This window comes from Neoarius graeffei, chromosome 5, assembly GCF_027579695.1.
Source record: "Neoarius graeffei isolate fNeoGra1 chromosome 5, fNeoGra1.pri, whole genome shotgun sequence".
Lineage (NCBI taxonomy): Eukaryota > Metazoa > Chordata > Actinopteri > Siluriformes > Ariidae > Neoarius > Neoarius graeffei.
Genome location: NC_083573.1, coordinates 34328852 through 34350075, shown reverse-complemented (window position 1 = coordinate 34350075; position 21224 = coordinate 34328852). Strand labels below are relative to the sequence as shown.

At 46.5% G+C, this 21224-nt stretch overlaps 1 protein-coding gene across 1 annotated transcript in view; it reads right to left on the bottom strand.

Annotated features, from left to right (window-relative positions):
- Positions 1-21224, bottom strand: part of LOC132886241 (serine/threonine-protein kinase pim-1-like) — a 46981-nt gene that overhangs the window by 1004 nt on the left and 24753 nt on the right. The window lies entirely within an intron of this gene.

The window sequence follows — 21224 nt, the reverse complement described above, 5'->3', positions numbered from 1 at the left end:
TAGAGAACATATTATTTAAATATGAGAATTCAAACTGAAAGTTCGGCTGCATGAACCCAAATTTCAGCCAGAGGACATACTCATACACTTCAGTCCATTCGAAGGCTTCCCTTATAGCTGACTGCCCTAATTGGTGATTCACTTTTAATCTTTCCCAGATATCTCAGTAACAAACACAGAAGTGCATCTCACAATGCACCTGACAATCCCAGGTCTTACTAGCAGATGTCACTCTCACCAGTATGCTGATCAGTTACTATGGTTACCAATCATCATCATCATCATGATCAACAGTGTGCAGTTTGCTCTCATTCAGACTCTATGGACCCTTTTCACGTGACGTCACGACAAACGCGGCCGCCATTTTGGACATGTACTACCAGTAGTTTACCACAGCCAACACTGAGGAATGGCAGCAAAGAAAGTGTTTATTTTCAGCAAGACTTCCATCATGCCACTATATTGTTGTGCACCTGGATGTAGTAACCATCAACAAACAAGGCAAGGGTTATCATTTTATCGGATCCCGGTAGATGCTGACCGACGGAGAAGATGGATAGCGGCATACCAACGCTTGTGTAGTGACCACTTTGTTGGAAGTAAGACGAATAAAATTAGCCAGAAAAGGCATTACATTGCTGTTAACATTCCATTCTAGTTTACTGTAATTATGATCTGGCAGCTATTTGCACCGGATCCAGTGTAAATAGCTGCCGGAGCCAACGTCCGAGGTTCCGGAGCGCGCTAGCTCGCGGCCGGCCGGAGCGTGCTCCGGCAAGCTCGGACGTTGGCTCCGGCATCTATTTACACTGGATCCGGTGTAAATAGCTGCCAGATCATAATTACAGTAAACTAGTAAATACAGTTTTCTGCATCTCGCTCCTTTTTCTTTTATGTTTGTCGCCTTCCTCGCATTCAAACCGATTCGAGCCGAAGTCCACTACATGTCCAAAATGGCGGTCGCGTTTACGAAGGTCACGTGACTGAAAAGGATCTATAGGCCCGCATGTTATCAACATCCATCCATCCATTATCCATAGCTACTTATCCTTTGCAGGGTCGCAGACAAGCTGGAGCCTATCCCAGCTGACTATGGGCGAGAGGTGGGGTACACCCTGGACAAATCACCAGATCATCGCAGGGCTGACACATATGGGTAGAGACAAACAACCATTCACATTCACACCTATGGTCAATTTAGAGCCACCAATTAACCTAATCTGCTTGTCTTTGGACTGTGGGGGAAAATGGAGCCCCTGGAAGAAACCCACGCAGACACGGGGACAACATGCAAACTCCACAAAGAAAGGCCCTCGTTGGCTGCTGGGCTTGAACCCAGAACCTTCTTGCTGTGAGGCGACAGTGTTAACCACTACACCACTGTGCTGCTTGTGTTATCAACATTTCATCATGAAATATTGCGAGCATCTATAAGCTACAGTATATCTCATCTCATCTCATTATCTCTAGCCGCTTTATCCTTCTACAGGGTCGCAGGCAAGCTGGAGCCTATCCCAGCTGACTACAGGCGAAAGGCGGGGTACACCCTGGACAAGTCGCCAGGTCATCGCAGGACTGACACATAGACACAGACAACCATTCACACTCACATTCACACCTACGGTCAATTTAGAGTCACCAGTTAACCTAATCTGCATGTCTTTGGACTGTGGGGGAAAATGGAGCCCCTGGAAGAAACCCACGCAGACACGGGGACAACATGCAAACTCCACAAAGAAAGGCCCTCGTTGGCCGCTGGGCTTAAACCCAGAACCTTCTTGCTGTGAGGTGACAGTGTTAACCACTACACCACTGTGCTGCCTATGTTATCAACATTTCATCATGAAATATTGCGAGCATCTATAAGCTACAGTATATCCTATATGCTAAATATTATAATAATAACTAGAAGACGAAGGTTCACGAATTAACTTTGATGTTAGCTTGTCAGAGCCTGTTAAATATGCTAAAAGTATTACAGTGTTTTCTTGTCAATGATTTTGAAATATTAAGTTTAAGGTTTTACAAGGATAAAAGTTTATAATCTGTAAATCATAAGAAGAAAGGCCCCGGTCTGGTTTAGAAAGACCCCAGTCAGCCATCAGGTTTGAACCCAGAACCCTCTTTCTGTTAAACACATGAACATTTTGACTTAGTTTACTGTTTCAGTTCTTTTAATCACCAATTTAAGTGGGTCATTAATCAAATTATTGATTCACAAATCAAATTAATCAAAACTCTTATCAAACTAATATAAACTAGGGCAGCATCCAAAAATATTGTGTAGGCTTCAGTTTTGACAGTCATACCCAAATGAAGAGTAATTTTTTGATGATGTAGCACATATTGGGACTAAGAAAGGATTTCCATTTGTGTGATAAAGTCAGTTCACAACCAGTAAACTCAAGAATAACTACAAAACAGAACTGTGGCAGCGGGGCCTTGGTCAAGGGCCTGCTTGTGAATGGAGAGCGAAGCCAGGGAAGGTGAGTGACCAAGTGGAAGCAGCTGTAGATTAATGTATTGTGTCTATGCGTTTGTGTGCAGTGACGGGGAGCAGATAAAAGGGGGACAGGAGCAGAGAGTCCTTCATCTTCTCCAGGCTGAAATCATGCCATGCCAACAAGTTTTAGTTAAAAACCGCTGAAAAGTGTGTGTGTTTGAGCTGTGGCTGAACAATTAAAAACCCAAAAAGTGAACCTGAACCCGTCTGCCAGTTCATTCAGTGTCCACCATAGTCAGGGACTGACTGGTGTAACATTTCCCTGATTATGGTGGACGCTGAATGAACTGGCAGGCAGGTTCAGGTTCACTTTACAGATGTCCCATTACTATTGTGGGATATTCAGGCAACGATGCACAGTGATGTTCAGTGTACACCTACAGTCATCTCAATACATTCTGACATTCATAGAAACACTATTAACAACTCCTGTACAACTGTACTGAGTTGTACTGTACTGTACAACTCCTCTCTGGGGGAGGGGGGGGGGGGGGGGGTAACAGGAGGACAGAGGACGGGATGGAGCAGCCTAGCCTAGCCTGACAAAAAGCAATACGGGACAATGTGCAATATAAATGTGCAAAATAATGTGTAATACCTCTCCTGCTGGACTTTTTTTTTAATTTTCCCATATCTTATTCTTTTTTATATTTGTATATGTAAATACTTAAATTAATTTATCTAGAAATTCTCTTTTCTATTCTCTGTTTATCCTGTAATGATGCTGCTGGAATTTTAATTTCCCTGAAGGAACCCTCCCAAAGGGATCAATAAAGTTCTATCTAATCTAATCTAATCTAATCTAATCTAATCTAATCTAATCTAATCTAATCTAATCTAATCTAATCTAATCATTTAAAAGATATAGCACATCTATAATCCTAATAAAGTACGTTTAAAAAGCAAACCTTGCCAAAAGTATATGATCCTTGGTGTTCAACGCAAGTGTGTATGTCGCTCTGCACGGCTGAAACTGGATACAGTCTATAATTATTATTTTTTAAAATTCAAATCAATACATTCTAAATACGAGCGCTCTCGATGACGTCACACTGCGTCATCGAGGGCGGTACTGAGCCGTGGTCGGCAAAACAACAAGAAGTGGTAGCAGACTGCACGCGGACTGTATCATGCCAACCAGGTGTTGTGCGATTCATTGTACGAACAGACAGCGTAAGGGATGTAAAGAGAAATATTTTCCACTTCCTCTGGATGAAGAAAGACTTGGCTGAAAGCTTCGGTTCACCAAAGGGAGCAAAGTGCTACAGCCATGGGTGCCTCACTTCAATATCAGACTTTTCATTTAATTCGTACCCATTCCATGCAGGGGGTGTGTACGGGATATATATATATATATATATATATATATATATATATATATATATATATATAATTTCCATGATCGAAGACCATGCAATGTTAGGTACAACTTGTATTACATATAGAATGTGACTTCATTTAGTATGATAGCATGTCTGAATTCCATATTGTGAAATGTTTGTTCAGGGTTGAGAACAAAGCCTGTGTGAATGGGATATTTGTGATTTTAAACTACATCTGCGCTGAGCTGTTGCATGTGGATTTTCTAACTTTGAGTGAATAAATGCCATTTTCAAATGGATTGGTTCTTCAAACTTATTCATTATTGACCATAAATATTCAACTCTACTCATTCACTTACACTTGAGCAATTCACCCATATCGAACAGGATACGATCGATGCTCACAAAGTGCTACTGAAGCAAGCATCAACGATTATCATTCACATTCCCATCACAAACACCTTTCGCTTTTCACATTACTGCAATACAGAACACCGGTGTAATGGTATCCGTGCACAAGTATTTAAATTCCAAACAAACTACAGTGTTTTGAAAAATAATGCATCCTCATGATCTACAGTTCTCACAAATCCAAACACCTTTAGGTTTATGTTTTGTATTTACACAGCCATGTTAGCGCGCTAGTAACGTTTCTTGCCCATCACTAAGTGCGCATGCGCCGGAAAAGCCAACCGTAAACAGCAAGGCAATCAGTGATAGCAGACCCCGCCCCCGCAGCGTAACGATGATTTTCGCTTGGCGAGGAGGGGGTCGTTCACATTATATTCATGCACTTTTTTTTTAACCTCGCCCGGGAGCGGGGTGAGATATTGTTTTCGGTGGGGTTTCAGTGTTGCCAGATTGGGCGGTTTCGAATCCTACTTTGCGGGCAAAAAGGCTTGGGCTGGCTGACAAAAATTGGGCGGATTTGACGTTAGTTCGGCGGATTTTTATCATTGGCCTAAATTAATCATTAACAATAAACATTAATCTCATTAAGTATTATTTGAACAAATAAAAAGTCGATGTAACTGTAAGACTAATATGAATGTGTGTAATGTCGTGCAGAAACTGAACTCATAAACTAGTAAATAAGAATGACGCAATCCATTCTCTCTCCTCATGTTACATTCAGCCATGCATCATAGCCTAACTTTTTTTTAAATTGAAGTATATAAAACAGGTACAATCTAACAAATCCACAAAAATTAGGATAACAGATGAAGAAAATACATGGATGTAGACAAAAATAAATTAAGCAGAATAACTAGGCCTATAAAATTAATAAAACAAACAGGATAAATAAATAAAAGACAAATAAAAAAAAAAAACCTCAGCAATGCAGATGTTAGATATGCATCGTAGCCTAACATAGCCTACATAATATTATGCGTGTGCGTCACCTACTGGTGCATGTAGGATTCAGAACACAGCAGATGATTGCAAAGTTATAATCTGATTCAACCATACGGAGCCGAGTACCAGACAGCAGATTTTTCACCTCCAGCACTGATGGGCTCATGTTGCCATTCAGTTGTTTGAGTTACAAATAGTATACTGGTCTTTACCTGCTTATTTTTACTTTACAAGCTAGGCATAGGCGGCACGATGGTGTAGTGGTTAGCGCTGTCGCCTCACAGCAAGAAGGTCCTGGGTTCGAGCCCCGGGGCTGGCGAGGGCCTTTCTGTGTGGAGTTTGCATGTTGTCCGCGTGGGTTTCCTCCAGGTGCTCTGGTTTCCCCCACAGTCCAAAGACATGCAGGTTAGGTTAACTGGTGACTCTAAATTGACCGTAGGTGTGAATGGTTGTCTATGTGTCAGCCCTGTGATGACCTGGTGACTTGTCCAGGGTGTACCCTGCCATTTGCCCATAGTCAGCTGGGATAGGCTCCAGCTTGCCTGCGACCCTGTAGAAGGATAAAGCGGCTAGAGATAATGAGATGAGATGAGAAGATAGGCATAAAGTATATTTTACATTTTGGGCGGTTTTTGAACATATTTTGGACCGGAAAGCGTCAGCAGTATCTGGTAACACTGTGGGGTTTGTTTGTTTCTTTGGCAGCGACAGAAGAACAAGTCCAGGTATGTTTCTCTGTTTCAGCGGCTGAAGGAGCACCGCATTTGATCCTGGAGTCTGTTTAGGAGGGATATTATTTTACACGACACATGTAAGTCACTATTTTTATTGCTTAAAGTTGGGTTTTACCTGAATTACGATGATTGTGTTGTGCGTTTTGTAAAAGCATGGCTGTCTTTCCACTAGTTATGTTTTGTGCTTTCACTAGGCATTGCCGAATGTGCTAATCTCAAATAACTAGTACTTGCGCTAACACGGCTATTTTAAATATAAAACATAAAAACCTAAGTGTGTTTGAATTTGTAAGAACTGTAAATTATGAGGATGCATTATTTTTCACAACACTTTTTTTTTGTTTGTTTGGAATTAAAGTACTTGTGCAGGGATACTATTTAAACTGGTGTTCTGTATTGTCATGTGAAACGTGAAAGGTATTTGTGCTGGTAATTTGAATGATAATCGTTGGTGCTTGCTTCAATAGCACTTTGCGGGCATTGATCGTGTCCTGTTTCAGTGTGATAATTTTGGAGAATTGTGGGTGAATTATTCTTGTCTGTGAAGATTCTTCTTTTGCAGCCATGTGACAAACTGCTAGCGTCATTGACCGCCGCCATGTTGGAGGATATACAATATACACACATCACTGAGCTCATCAGACTGAAGCCAGTTGGTCGCCATCTTACCACTCCAGTCCCATCGCGGAGTCTGAAAACTCCAGAGAAATTCATGATTGTATTTAAAATGTATTTTACAAAAACAGAAAGCCGGAAGTGAGGATGGAAGACTATGGGTGGTATAAGAGAGCAACTGGACTTGCTTGAAGATTCTTGAAGACGTTTCACCTCTCATCCGAAAGGCTTCTTCAGTTCTGTCTGACTGGTAGGGAGTATCAGGTATTTATCCTCTCATGGATGAAAAGCTCATCTAAGGTGTCGTTGAGTCATCCTGTTGGTGTGGGTCACTGGGGGCTGAATGTGAATGGCCTCGAGAGTCGTTAGGGTGATCAATGGATTGCCCGTTAAGGTGATCAATGGAATGCTGATTCTCTCTGTCCTCCTGTGAGCCACTGAAAACAGCTGGGTTTTGGTGTGCATTCAGTTGTCTGGGAAGTGTGCCAAGGACTGCATTGTAGGTGGCTGATAAATTATGTCTTAGACCCCCACCTCTGTTCAGTGATGGCCGTTCCAGGTTGACAAAAATGGCTTCTTTAACTCCTCGCTCATACCAACGATCCTCTCTGGCTAAAACACAAACACAACATTTCAGTATGTTTCAGACCCAGTAACACCCTGAAGCAGAAATTGGTCCACCCTAAGGACAGAATACCCAGACACAAACAAGACAACGTGGTGTATGCAATTCAGTGCAGTGAGCAATGCATGGACTCGTATATTGGTGAATCAAGCAACCGCTTCACAGGCGTATGGCTCAACACAGGAGAGCCAGTTCCTCAGGCCAGGACTCTGCTGTCTACCTTCATCTTAACAACAAAGGACACTCATTTCAGGATTCCAACATACGCATTTTAGCCAGAGAGGATCGTTGGTATGAGCGAGGAGTTAAAGAAGCCATTTTTGTCAACCTGGAACGGCCATCACTGAACAGAGGTGGGGGTCTAAGACATAATTTATCAGCCACCTACAATGCAATCCTTGGCACACTTCCCAGACAACTGAATGCACACCAAAACCCAGCTGTTTTCAGTGGCTCACAGGAGGACAGAGAGAATCAGCATTCCATTGATCACCTTAACGGGCAATCCATTGATCACCCTCACGACTCTCGAGGCCATTCACATTCAGCCCCCAGTGACCCACACCAACAGGATGACTCAACGACACCTTAGATGAGCTTTTCATCCATGAGAGGATAAATACCTGATACTCCCTACCAGTCAGACAGAACTGAAGAAGCCTTTCGGATGAGAGGTGAAACGTCTTCAAGTTACTATGACCTGGATGACTGAGAATATTCACAGACATGAGGATGGAAGAGTTTGCTTAAGAATCTCGTTTCGGGGTTTTTTCTGCTTGCATTCGAGTTAGCTCCTTTATTTAAGTGTTTGATTTTCTTACAGGTGAAGCCGCTTCCTTATTCAACACAGAAAACCCAGATTGGTTGCAAACAACTCGGGCATAAAAAAAAAAAACCTCAACAAAGAGCAATATGTGCGATAAATCCTGAAAGAACAGAACAGATTGAGAGCAGAGAGAGCTGGAGCTTTGTTTCTGTTATCAGAGGAGCACAGTCCTGTGCAAAATGTCTCCATGGAGTCAGTGTAGGAATGAACCTACAGTTTGAGAGAGTTCTACACAAACACACTGAACTTTACAACAGCTGCACACGTGAAATGGAAATAAATCGACTAAAGCAGGAAAAACTGTTTTGGATGCAATTATTGTCCGTTACACACTGATCAACCTGTGTGACTCAGTTGTGCCTTTTGAATGGAGAATAAATGAAGAGGGAGCTGAACATTAACTGTTTATTGAAATTATTATTATTATTATTATTATTATTATTATTATTATTACAAGGGCGATTTATAGTTACTGTTATGACTATAGCTACAACTGGAATGTGCTGATTCTGTTAATGTTTATAATTATTGTACCTTCCACTATTAGATAAAATTTAAATAAAATCTTACAACATTATTTGAAAGTCTAGAGCAAGATATTATTTTACAAATAACACTTCATATATTATTTTAACAATAATCACTGTATAAATGATAGTGAAAATAGCTGTGTAATTATGTCCATGGAGTTGTTGAGACCTGGAGGGGCAGTAATACCATCTAGCCCACAGTTCAGGTCGGAGTCCTTTGAGAGTAAATACTTTGGCTTTTGCAGCACTGTCCCCAAAAGCTGGTGTTGGGAAAGTCTTTACACAAAGGTTTTCTTGCGTTTGTATTTTTTTTTTAACTCTTCTTCCGTCAAGTTTATTTGTATGGCGCTTTTAACAATAAACATTGTCGCAAAGCAGCTTTACAGAATTTGAACGACTTAAAACATGAGCTAATTTTATCCCTAATCTATCCCCAATGAGCAAGCCTGTGGTGATGGTGGCAAGGAAAAACTCCCTCAGACGACATGAGGAAGAAACCTCGAGAGGACCCAGACTCAAAAGGGAACCCACCCTCATTTGGGCAACAACAGACAGCATGACTATATAATATTAAGTTTTAACATGAAGTCAGTTTCGTTGATGAAAACTTGAGTGCAAAACTGTTCATGACAACTGCAGTTCTAAAGTTAGCAAGTCAACTGTAGTCCTCAGCCATAAAAGGCAGGCTGTGTCAGGACTCTTTGGGGGGGGAGTGTATAGTCCAACATGTAGCTAACACTAGGCCACAAATCTGCACCGTCACTCCAGTTGTTTCGAAGAATTTTGTATGTATCAGAACCTCTAATAAACTCTAATTTCCGCGTATATCTATCATTTGCTTCTTTCTGACGAAGATTATCCAAGTAATCTGGTAGTAAAGCTTTTTTAGCTGTAGTTTTTTTTTTTTTTCAGACAACAGCAACAGATGCCGGACATCTCCGCTTGGCTTCAGTATGCGAACAAAGTTTGCTTGTCCCCCAAGCAGAGGGTAGTGAGGTAAATCTGATGTCAGTACAGCTATTGTAAAAACGGTATCTCTCGGAAATGACTGGTCATTGCTGAATATTTCAACGATTATTTTTGACCAATCAGAACTTCAACTGTACTCAGTCTGCGCTATACAAGATGGCAACGAAGAAGCCGAAGCAGCAGACTCTGTTCAACTTTTAGTTTGAACTTTAAAACCAGTCTGTGGCAGCGGGGGCGTGGTCAAGCGCCGGTCTGTGACAGGAGGGTGGAGCCGGGGAAGGTGAGTGGCAGAATCGCGACACCTGAGGATAATTAACCTGTGTTTGTGTGTGTGTTTTCCCAGTAACCGCTCCCTATTTAAGGAGGCAGAGAGAGAGGAGAGGAAGCGCAACCCGGGACCAGACGAGTGTGTGTGAATGAATAAACGTATAACTAAGATTTTGAGACTGAAAAGTTATCAGAATAAATCACCTTGTCTGCCTCCAAACGCTGTCCTGCCGTCCTCTGTGCTCCACCCACACTCAATACGCGCTACAGTGGTGCCGAAACCCGGGATCAGGTGGAACACCAACACAGCAGCCCCATGGAATCCTCCCCGTTCACGGACTTGGTCCACGCCCTCGCCACGGCTCAGCAGAGCCAGCACCAGGCACTTGTCACGCTCCGAAAGGAGCAGGAGCGCCGCTTCGAAGCCCTGGTGCTGGCCCAGCAGGAAGATCGAGAGGCGTTCCGGCGTCTCCTCGCGTCGGCGGGGTCCACCAGCGCCCCGGCCGCGGGCCCGTCTCCCCTCACCGTGACCAAGATGGGCCCGCAGGACGACCCCGAGGCTTTCATCACATTGTTCGAACAGGTCGCCGAAGCCTCGGGGTGGCCGATGGAGCAGCGCGCGGCGCGCCTCCTCCCCCTCCTGACGGGAGAGGCGCAGCTGGCCGCGCTACAGCTCCCCGCCGATCGCAGGCTGGCCTACGCCGACCTTCGCCGGGCTGTCCTCCAGCGCGTGGGGCGCACGCCGGAGCAGCAGCGCCAGCGCTTCCGCGCGCTGCGGATGGAGAAAGTCGGCAGCCCGTTCGCGTTCGGCCAGCAGCTCCGGGACGCCTGCTGGCGGTGGCTGAGGGCCGAAGATCGCGACGCCGAGGGAATCATCGACCAGGTGGCGCTGGAACAGTTCATCGCCCGCTTACCAGCTGGAACCGCGGAGTGGGTCCAGTGCCACCGCCCGGCGTCGCTGGATCAGGCCGTGGGACTGGCGGAGGATCATCTGGCGGCTGTTCCTGCAGCAGGACAGCGGACGACAGCATCATCTTTCTCCTCTTCTCTCTCTCTTTCTCCCCCCCCTCCTCCCGTGTCCCGTCCTCGCCCCATTCCCCCACCGCGGAGGCGGGGGCCGGCTCCACCTCAGCCGGCCCGCCGCACCCGTGGTGCCCTCCCGTTTCTCCCTTCTGTGTCTGTCTCTCCCCCCCCTCAGGTGAGTGAGCCCCAGAACACAGCTGCAGAGGGAAGGCCCGGGCCGGTTTGCTGGCGCTGCGGGGATCCGGGCCACCTGCAGCAACAGTGTGCAGCGATGGAAGTGGGGGCGGTGGTGCGGATCCCCGACGCGCCAGAGGCTGCCCTCGATCGGGCCGGAGCGTATCGCATACCGGTAAGTGTACAAGGGGCTACATATCAGGCGTTGGTGGATTCAGGTTGCAATCAGACCTCAATCCGCCAAAGCCTGGTGCAAGGCGAGGCATTGGGGGGAGCACAAGGGGTGAAGGTGTTGTGTGTGCACGGGGATATTCACAGCTACCCGTTGGTGTTGGTCCACATACATTTCAGAGGGGAGAAATCGATAGTGAAGGCGGCGGTTAATCCTCGCCTTACCCACTCTTTGATCTTGGGGACTGATTGGCCGGGATTTCGGGGTTTAATGGCACGCCTAATAAAGAGTGGGTCCTGCCGGTTAACGGGGGAGGGTCCCGGTGTCGCTTTGGCTGGAGCTGCGGTCGCAGAGCCGTCTACGTCATCTCCGCGACAGAGTGAGGAGCCACCGGCCCCTCCTCTTTCTGTTGGGGAATCCCTCGCGGATTTCCCACTGGAACAATCGCGAGACGAGACTCTGCGACACGCGTTTGACCAAGTGAGAGTAATCGATGGTCAGACGCTCCCGCCGGGCGCCACCCTGTCCTTCCCCTATTTTGCCATTTTGAAGGATAGGTTATACCGAGTGACGCAGGACACTCAGACGAAAGAGCGAGTCACCCAATTGCTAATTCCAAAGAGCCGCCGGGAATTGGTATTTCAGGCGGCTCACTTTAATCCCATGGCTGGACACCTCGGGCAAGATAAGACACTCGCCCGGATAATGGCCCGGTTCTATTGGCCGGGGATTCGCGGCGACGTCCGTAAGTGGTGTACGGCGTGCCGCGAATGCCAGTTAGTAAATCCAGCGGCCATTCCAAAAGCGCCCTTGCGCCCCCTACCATTAATCGAGACCCCGTTCGAAAGGATTGGGATGGATCTCGTCGGGCCATTAGATCGGTCAACACGAGGGTACCGCTTTATATTGGTTCTGGTGGACTATGCAACGCGATACCCGGAAGCGGTGCCTCTTCGCAATATCTCAGCACGCAGTATTGCGGAGGCCCTCTTCCACATTATCTCCCGGGTTGGAATCCCGAAAGAGATTCTGACTGACCAGGGCACCTCGTTTATGTCACGAACACTGAGCGAACTGTATGGGCTACTGGGTATTAAGCCGATCCGCACCAGCGTTTATCACCCACAGACGGACGGTTTAGTTGAACGGTTCAACCGCACCCTCAAGAATATTATCAAAAAATTCGTAAGTGAGGACGCACGTAACTGGGATAAGTGGCTCGAACCCTTGTTGTTTGCAGTGCGAGAGGTCCCCCAAGCCTCCACGGGGTTCTCCCCGTTTGAATTATTATATGGGCGTAAGCCGCGCGGCATCTTAGATGTACTGCGGGAAAATTGGGAGGAGGGACCTTCACCGAGCAAAAACGAAATTCAGTACGTTATGGATCTGCGCGCAAAACTCCACACTCTCACCCACCTAACTCAGGAGAATTTGCGGCAGGCCCAGGAACGGCAAGCCCGCCTGTACAACAAGGGCACGCGCCTTAGAGAGTTCACTCCGGGAGATAAGGTACTCGTCCTGTTGCCCACGTCGAGCTCCAAATTAATCGCCAAGTGGCAAGGACCCTTTGAGGTCACACGGCGAGTCGGGGACGTCGACTATGAGGTTAGGCGAACGGACAGGGAGGGGGCGCTACAGATCTACCACCTCAATCTGCTGAAACTTTGGAACGAGGAGGTCCCCGTGGCGTTGGTGTCGGTAGTTCCGGAGAAGGCGGAGCTGGGGCCGGAGGTCCAAAAAGGGTCATTGGCATCGCGTACCTCTCCGGTCCCCTGTGGAGACCACCTCTCCCCGACCCAACTCACGGAGGTCGCCCAGTTGCAGGCCGAGTTTTCGGATGTGTTCTCGCCCCTGCCCGGTCGCACTAACCTCATAGAACACCACATAGAGACGCCCCCGGGGGTGGTAGTGCGGAGCCGTCCTTATAGATTACCCGAACACAAAAAAAAGGTGGTTCGGGAAGAACTTCAGGCCATGCTCGAAATGGGCATCGTCGAGGAGTCCCACAGTGACTGGAGCAGCCCGGTGGTCTTGGTTCCCAAGGCCGACGGCTCGGTCCGGTTCTGTGTGGACTATAGAAAAGTCAACGCGGTGTCTAAATTTGATGCGTACCCAATGCCTCGTATTGATGAGCTGCTCGATCGACTAGGCACGGCTCGCTTTTACTCGACACTGGATTTGACGAAGGGATATTGGCAGATCCCCTTGACTCCATTATCCCGGGAAAAAACGGCCTTTTCCACACCGTTCGGCTTACACCAGTTCGTCACACTTCCTTTTGGGCTGTTTGGGGCGCCCGCTACGTTTCAGCGGCTGATGGACAGGGTCCTCCGGCCCCACGCCACCTATGCCGCCGCTTACCTAGATGATATCATCATTTATAGTAATGATTGGCAGCGGCACCTACAACACCTGAGGGCCGTCCTTAGGTCGCTGAGGCGGGCGGGACTCACTGCCAACCCGAAGAAGTGTGCGATTGGGCGGGTGGAAGTACGGTATCTGGGCTTCCACTTGGGCAACGGGCAGGTGCGTCCCCAAATTAATAAGACGGCAGCGATTGCGGCCTGCCCGAGGCCCAAGACCAAAAAGGGGGTGAGGCAGTTCCTGGGGCTGGCTGGCTACTATCGTAGGTTTATACCTAATTATTCGGACGTCACCAGCCCGCTGACTGACCTCACTAAAAAGGGGGCGCCAGATCCGGTCCAGTGGACGGAGCAGTGCCAGCGGGCTTTCTCTGAGGTAAAGGCTGCACTGTGTGGGGGGCCACTTTTACACTCCCCTGACTTCTCTCTCCCTTTTGTGTTGCAGACCGATGCGTCGGACAGAGGGCTGGGGGCCGTTTTGTCCCAGCAGGTGGAGGGGGAGGACCGCCCAGTCCTGTATATCAGCCGGAAGCTGTCGGTGCGTGAGGGGCGCTACAGCACCATTGAAAAAGAGTGCCTGGCGATTAAGTGGGCGGTCCTCGCCCTCCGTTACTACCTGCTGGGGCGCTCTTTCACTCTCTGTTCGGACCACGCGCCCCTCCAGTGGCTCCACCGCATGAAGGATGCCAACGCGCGGATCACCCGTTGGTATCTGGCACTCCAACCCTTCAACTTCAAGGTGGTCCAAAGGCCGGGGGCGCAGATGGTCGTGGCGGACTTCCTCTCCCGTCGAGGGGGGGGGGAGTCGGCTGCCGGCCGGACGGGCGCCCGGCCTGAGTCGGGCGGTGGGGGTATGTGGCAGCGGGGGCGTGGTCAAGCGCCGGTCTGTGACAGGAGGGTGGAGCCGGGGAAGGTGAGTGGCAGAATCGCGACACCTGAGGATAATTAACCTGTGTTTGTGTGTGTGTTTTCCCAGTAACCGCTCCCTATTTAAGGAGGCAGAGAGAGAGGAGAGGAAGCGCAACCCGGGACCAGACGAGTGTGTGTGAATGAATAAACGTATAACTAAGATTTTGAGACTGAAAAGTTATCAGAATAAATCACCTTGTCTGCCTCCAAACGCTGTCCTGCCGTCCTCTGTGCTCCACCCACACTCAATACGCGCTACACAGTCTGATAACTGGAAACAAGAACAAGGAAAAGAATGGAAAAGCCATTCCGAAAATAAAATGAGCTATGAAGCTAACAAGAGAGACAGTTTCAACAAAGTTGGCTCAAGGAATTCAGGGGACTCGCCTACACTGATGAAGATGGGATGATCTGCAAGTATTACACTCAGTATGGAGGTGGTTCATCTGTCTTTATATCCGGTTGCAAAACTGTTAGAAAAGGATGTCTTCAGAGTCATTGGGATTCATCTAGACAGCTTATGGGTGCAAATGCTGCTGCCTGTGCTGAATGGGGACAACAGGGGCCAATTGATGCTATTGTTAGCAAAATGGCCGGAAAAAAATAATGAAATCCTAAAAGAAATGTTTAATACTACATACTTTGTTATGCACTTTGAAATGCCATTTGCTTCTTTCCCACGTCTTCTTGAACTCCAGGTTAAGAATGGCTCTGATTTGAAGCGGCTTCTGAGCTACGAGTGACAAAGCCTGTTCCAGGTTAGTTTTGGAAATTTTGTGATCTCTGTATGTATTGTTACTCTCAAAATTGTAAATATGTTTTCAATAATGAGTCATGAATTTTGCTTGCTAATATTAAAAAAAAGAGACTCCAATGGTATTCAAAAATGTGTAATTTAATAGTTAAAATAATACAATATCACATTTATCAAACTTGCCAAACACAAGTTCTGAATTATTTGTTGTTACAGGACAATTTTTGGAAAAGCTTGGAATTAATTTGAATTTTATAGATTTACAATGGGTCCATGAGAACACTGATTCATGCCTGTTTTAAAATTTGATATTTTTCAGGTTCTCAAAGTATATTGCAGAGGCAATAAGGGAGCCAGTTTTAGAATCTATTGCAGCTGCAGATGTTCTGCCCATAATATTTGATGGGGCCACAGATTGCAGTGTTTCTGAATTAGAAATTGTGTACTGCAGGTATGTAACTGCCATATACGGCGAATTAGAAAATGTAATGCATAGTTTCAACATTTCAACGCATTATTCAGAAAAGAGTAATACTTGCAGTTTTGGTACACAAGGATTGCGGGGTGTCGTGTGTGTGTGTGTGTGTGTGTGTGTGTGTGTGTGTGTGTGTGTGTGTGTGTGTGAGTCAGACAATCATTAACATGTAATCAAGAACCATGTACATTCCCGTAAAAAGTGATTATGCATGACATTAAATAAAATCAAACTACATAACTAAGTTTTACAGTTTATGGCATATTCCAGAATTTGCTTGTAGGTTTGTGGAGAATGGCCAAGTGAGAAATGTGCTGGTCAGTTTAGAAGATATTGAGCATGCACATGCCGATGGAGTTTATGGTGCACTAGACAGATCCATGAGAAATTTTGCAGGTAAAGTTTTAAAACAAAATTGCCTTTTGGAATAACATCTTCCACATTAACATATAGATTATTAAAATTAGCCAGTTTGGCCAATTTCTTCCAGCATTTCTCTTTGCAAATTGAGTGACTCTCTGTATACAGTAAAAAGTATACCCTTACTCAAATTTTAAAAAATGATGTCCGTTTGTCACATCTAAAATATTTGACTTCACAGAATCTAAATTGAGTCACTTGTTACGACCTGATTCTTTTAAACAATATTACTGCACTTGACCCAAACTTAATTGTTCTCATCTCATCTCATTATCTCTAGCCGCTTTATCCTTCTACAGGGTCGCAGGCAAGCTGGAGCCTATCCCAGCTGACTACAGGCGAAAGGCAGGGTACACCCTGGACAAGTCGCCAGGTCATCACAGGGCTGACACATAGACACAGACAACCATTCACACTCACACCTACGGTCAATTTAGAGTCACCAGTTAACCTAACCTGCATGTCTTTAGACTGTGGGGGAAACCGGAGCACCCGGAGGAAACCCACGCGGACACGGGGAGAACATGCAAACTCCACACAGAAAGGCCCTCGCCGGCCCCGGGGCTCGAACCCAGGACCTTCTTGCTGTGAGGCGACAGCGCTAACCACTACACCACCGTGCCGACCTACATTGCACCAAATTAACATTAATTAATATGTTTGCATTGACACCAGTTAATTCATTTACATATGTAAAAAATGTGATTTGACTATTTCATTTGATTTTACATCAAAAATAATTTGCAATTCCCATCTTAAACTCTACAAAACACTAGACGACACTTGGCCAACAGTTTTTTTTTTTAAACTCCTTTACTCCTCAGAGTAAAAAAGGAACATAACGTGGCAGTGTGTTCAGACAGACTGTAATGAAACATGTCAGTGTGTTGCCACTTGCGAGAGATGTGAGACAAATAGAAAATAGATGGCCTACCAAGCAAATGAACTAGGACAAACACACAAGGTAAAGGGTGTAATGGAAATTTCTAATAAACACTTCAGAATGCTTAGCAGTTGTCTTTTCAGTTATTTATTATAGTAGATCATATAAACAGATATATAAAATAGGAAAGGAAAGAGAAGAATAGAAGACACCACTTCTGATGATGCCGAGAGAACACGCACTCTGAGTTGTGTTTTAGGAATGTTATCTATTATACTCTGAAAGCATTCGCTCACTACTTGTGTCCTCACGTGATTGGCTCAAGATTTTCTATGAAGCTTTGTTAAAGCGTGCACCTGGCGTGCTTTGGTATGTGCAGGCGGATGCGAGTTAGGGAGAGCTCAAGCTCCCTGCTTATCACCACCGAGGTCAGGAAAGGTGGTTACATCATGAGAAGATGCGTAGTTAGGACGAACTCAAGCACCCTGCTCATTACCACCAAGGCCACAGAAAAGCGATTACAACATTGGAAAAAAACATCTTTCTCAGTATATTAGGCCACTTGAGCTCAACACACAGAAACACAGAGAATAGGAATGTTCATCCACTAAATTTCCCTCACATTCTCCCCCCTTTTTATCCTATAGGATAAAAATTGCTAAAGAAAGAAAAGAACTGTACACAGTTTCAGTGATAAGAGTTCTCAGAGAGATTCGACTTAACACGTCATTGAGTGTACAGGGATAATGCTAGGGCTGTTTTTTATAAGACATAGACATCTTAAGTTAATGCTAGCAAGCTACTTACATAGATCAGGACACAATAGAACAGGAAACAACCACAAATGAAAATGTTTTACAACCCCGATTCCAAAAAAGTTGGGACAAAGTACAAATTGTAAATAAAAACGGAATGCAATAATTTACAAATCTCAAAAACGGCTATTGTATTCACAATAGATCATAGACAACATATCAAATGTCGAAAGTGAGACATTTTGAAATTTCATGCCAAATATTGGCTCATTTGAAATTTCATGACAGCAACACATCTCAAAAAAGTTGGGACAGGGACAATAAGAGGCTGGAAAAGTTAAAGGTACAAAAAAGGAACAGCTGGAGGACCAAATTGCAACTCATTAGGTCAATTGGCAATAGGTCATTAACATGACTGGGTATAAAAAGAGCATCTTGGAGTGTCAGCGGCTCTCAGAAGTAAAGATGGGAAGAGGATCACCAATCCCCCTAATTCTGCGTCGACAAATAGTGGAGCAATATCAGAAAGGAGTTTGACAGTGTAAAATTGCAAAGAGTTTGAACATATCATCATCTACAGTGCATAATATCATCAAAAGATTCAGAGAATCTGGAAGAATCTCTGTGCGTAAGGGTCAAGGCCAGAAAACCATACTGGGTGCCCGTGATCTTCGGGGCCCTTAGACGGCACTGCATCACATACAGGCATGCTTCTGTATTGGAAATCACAAAATGGGCTCAGGAATATTTCCAGAGAACATTATCTGTGAACACAATTCACCGTGCCATCCGCCGTTGCCAGCTAAAACTCTATAGTTCAAAGAAGAAGCCGTATTTAAACATGATCCAGAAGCGCAGACGTCTTCTCTGGGCCAAGGCTCATTTAAAATGGACTGTGGCAAAGTGGAAAACTGTTCTGTAGTCAGACGAATCAAAATTTGAAGTTCTTTATGGAAATCAAGGATACCGTGTCATTCGGACTAAAGAGGAGAAGGACAACCCAAGTTGTTATCAGCGCTCAGTTCAGAAGCCTGCGTCTCTGATAGTATGGGGTTGCATTAGTGCGTGTGGCATGGGCAGCTTACACATCTGGAAAGACACCATCAATGCTGAAAGGTATATCCAGGTTCTATAGCAACATATGCTCCCATCCAGACGACGTCTCTTTCAGGGAAGACCTTGCATTTTCCAACATGACAATGCCAAACCACATACTGCATCAATTACAGCATCATGGCTGTGTAGAAGAAGGGTCCGGGTACTGAACTGGCCAGCCTGCAGTCCAGATCTTTCACCCATAGAAAACATTTGGCACATCATAAAACGGAAGATACAACAAAAAAGACCTAAGACAGTTGAGCAACTAGAATCCTACATTAGACAAGAATGGGTTAACATTCCTATCCCTAAACTTGAGCAACTTGTCTCCTCAGTCCCCAGACGTTTACAGACTGTTGTAAAGAGAAAAGGGGATGTCTCACAGTGGTAAACATGGCCTTGTCCCAACTTTTTTGAGATGTGTTGTTGTCAAGAAATTTAAAATCACCTAATTTTTCTCTTTAAATGATACATTTTCTCAGTTTAAACATTTGATATGTCATCTATGTTCTATTCTGAATAAAATATGGAATTTTGAAACTTCCACATCATTGCATTCCATTTTTATTTACAATTTGTACTTTGTCCCAACTTTTTTGGAATCGGGGTTGTAAGTTCAGGCTAATTTTATGTCAACTGTGCTGATGTCATCGAACGGTGGGTTGTGGTCTTCATGTGGGTTTTGGAGGACAGTCAGGTAAGTTGTCTGAGTCTATTTTCCCATCTGGTAACCAATTGTAGCTTTCCCTAGGTGTGGGTGGAGCACAGAGGACGGCAGGACAGAGATCAGGTTCAACAAATCGTTTTATTGTTTCCACTTTTTAGGGAACACAATCTGCTTAACACAGACACACGCACACACACACACATCAGGTGTCTGGTTCGGGAGAGATCTCCTCTGCTCTCGCTCTCCCTCCCTAAATAGGGCGCGGTCCCTGGGAAGACACACAAACACGTTAATTGCTCTCAGGTGAAGTGAATCTGCCACTTACCTTCCCTGACTCCGCCCTCCTGTCACAGACCGGTGCTTGACCACGCCCCCGCTGCCACATACCCCCACCGCCCGACTCAGGCCGGGCAGCCGTCCGGCCCGCAGCCGACTCCCCCCCCCCTTGACGGGAGAGGAAGTCCGCCACGACCATCTGCGCCCCCGGCCTGTGGACCACCTTGAAATTAAAGGGTTGGAGCGCCAGATACCAACGGGTGATCCGCGCGTTGGCATCTTTCATGCGGTGGAGCCACTGGAGGGGCGCGTGGTCCGAACAGAGGGTGAAAGAGCGCCCCAGCAGGTAGTACCGGAGGGCGAGGACCGCCCATTTGATCGCCAGGCACTCCTTTTCAATCGTGCTGTAGCGCCCCTCACGCACTGACAGCTTCCGGCTGATGTATAGGACCGGGCGATCCTCCCCCTCCACCTGCTGGGACAAAACGGCCCCCAGCCCTCTGTCCGACGCATCCGTCTGTAACATAAAAGGGAGAGAGAAGTCAGGGGAGTGTAAAAGTGGCCCCCCACACAGTGCAGCCTTTACCTCCGAGAAAGCCCGCTGGCACTGCTCCGTCCACTGGACCGGATCTGGCGCCCCCTTTTTAGTGAGGTCAGTCAGCGGGCTGGTGACGTCCGAATAATTAGGTATAAACCTACGATAGTAGCCAGCCAGCCCCAGGAACTGTCTCACCCCCTTTTTGGTCTTGGGCCTCGGGCAGGCCGCAATCGCTGCTGTCTTATTAATTTGGGGACGCACCTGCCCGTTGCCCAAGTGGAAGCCCAGATACCGTACTTCCACCCGCCCAATCGCACACTTCTTTGGGTTGGCCGTGAGTCCCGCCCGTCTCAGCGACCTAAGGACGGCCCTCAGGTGTTGCAGGTGCCGCTGCCAGTCGTTACTATAAACGATAATGTCGTCCAGGTAGGCGGCCGCATAGGTGGCGTGGGGCCGGAGGACCCGGTCCATCAGCCGCTGAAACGTAGCGGGCGCCCCAAACAGCCCAAACGGAAGTGTGACGAACTGGTGTAAGCCGAACGGTGTGGAAAAGGCCGTTTTCTCCCGGGATAATGGAGTCAAGGGGATCTGCCAATATCCCTTCGTTAAATCCAGTGTCGAGTAAAAGCGAGCCGTGCCTAGTCGATCGAGCAGCTCATCAATACGAGGCATTGGGTACGCGTCGAATTTAGACACCGCGTTGACTTTTCTATAGTCCACACAGAACCGGACCGAGCCGTCGGCCTTGGGAACCAAGACCACCGGGCTGCTCCAGTCGCTGTGGGACTCCTCGACGATGCCCATTTCGAGCATGGCCTGAAGTTCTTCCCGAACCACCTTTTTTTTGTGTTCGGGTAGTCTATAAGGGCGGCTACGCACTACCACCCCCGGGGGTGTCTCTATGTGGTGTTCTATGAGGTTCGTGCGACCGGGCAGGGGCGAGAACACATCCGAAAACTCGGCCTGCAAC